At 36.6% G+C, this 1,447-nt stretch overlaps 1 non-coding gene across 1 annotated transcript; it reads left to right on the top strand.

Moving 5' to 3' along the window:
• Positions 1-291: 291 nt before the first annotated feature.
• LOC139856408 (small nucleolar RNA R71) lies at positions 292-398 on the top strand. Its single transcript, XR_011761890.1, has one exon. It is a non-coding gene; the product is annotated as a small nucleolar RNA R71 (small nucleolar RNA).
• Positions 399-1,447: the final 1,049 nt, after the last annotated feature.

Here is a 1,447-nt window from a genome sequence, read left to right on the forward strand (position 1 = left end):
CTTATTGAGTGGATATCTTTAGTCATCTTTTCCATTCGTCTCTCGACAACATCTATCTTTGCGGAAATGGAATCTATGTCATGGCTAGAATCGGCTCTAGCTGCTTTAGATGATCTAACGATATCTTTTTCTTGGTGCCACTCATGTGAGTGGGAAGCAGTGTTTTCAATAATTTTGTAAGCGTCAGTTGCGGTTTTCTTCATAATGGAACCACCAGCTGCAATATCGATATCTTTTCTTGTAGTGATGTCGCATCCTTGGTAGAATATTTGTACTATTTGACAAGTGTCTAAACCATGTTGCGGACATCCTCTCAACAACTTTCCAAATCTTGTCCATGCTTCATATAGAGTTTCATTTGGCTTTTGTGTGAACGTAACAATTTCTCCTTGAAGTCTCACGACTTTAGATGCCGGAAAGAATTGTTTAAGAAAATTTTCAACTAAAACGTCCCATGTATCAATCGCCCCTTCAGGTAATGATTCTAACCAATCTTTGGCTTCTCCCTTTAAAGTCCAGAGAAATAACATGAGATATATCTGTTCATCCTCCACTTCTCCGATTTTAAATAAAGTACAGATCCTATTAAATGTACGAAGATATTCATTTGGATCTTCCTTCGGTGCACCACTAAATTGACATTGATTATTTACCATGTGTAGGATTTGTCCTTTGATTTCATAATCTGGCGCATTAATGTCTGGTTGAGTAATTGCGTGACCTTGACCAGTGCGTTTAGCTCGCATTCGGTCTTCCATACTTAGAGGTTCCAGATTCTCCATGATTGAATTTATTGAATCTGAATCACTAGAGGATTCTGATTTAATAGTTGGTTCCTCGACAATCTCCGTTTGAATGATTGGTGGTTCCGGAGGAAAGATTAATGGTTCAGGATCTCTGAATTGTCTCTGAATATTCTTCGGATTCTCAATTGTGAGGTCGGGTTCAAAAAATGGATTATTGGAAATTTGAATTGGAGTACTTGGTCGACTGGATGACGATTCTAAAGAAAAATCAACGGCGACAATATTGGCTAGATATCTTGATCGAGTTACAGGTGGTGAACGTACAAAAGGTGGTGAACGTTTTGCTCGGTGCATTCACTGAATATCCTATTAGTTATAAAAGATAAAAATTATATAAGTTATCAAATTAATAGACTTTTCTGATTTTGCTCACGTTTCGAATAGCCAATAGATGTAGCAGGGAGCCAGAACCCTTTAAATCGGAAGCTCACAACTCAGCCACTAACAAATCCAACTATTACTACGAACCAGAAAATTTTGGATGTCTATCAATTTAACCACTTAAAATAATTTTTCGTTGAAACTTAAAGAAATTTTAGAGAAGAAATAGAAAGTTCTATGTCCTAAAAACTAGAGTGGCAAAAAATAAGAAAGAAAAAGAGCGCGTCGAAAAACGTCAAAAAATGTCGAAAAATAAATAG

The sequence above is a fragment of the Rutidosis leptorrhynchoides genome, chromosome 6 (genome assembly GCF_046630445.1).
Source record: "Rutidosis leptorrhynchoides isolate AG116_Rl617_1_P2 chromosome 6, CSIRO_AGI_Rlap_v1, whole genome shotgun sequence".
Lineage (NCBI taxonomy): Eukaryota > Viridiplantae > Streptophyta > Magnoliopsida > Asterales > Asteraceae > Rutidosis > Rutidosis leptorrhynchoides.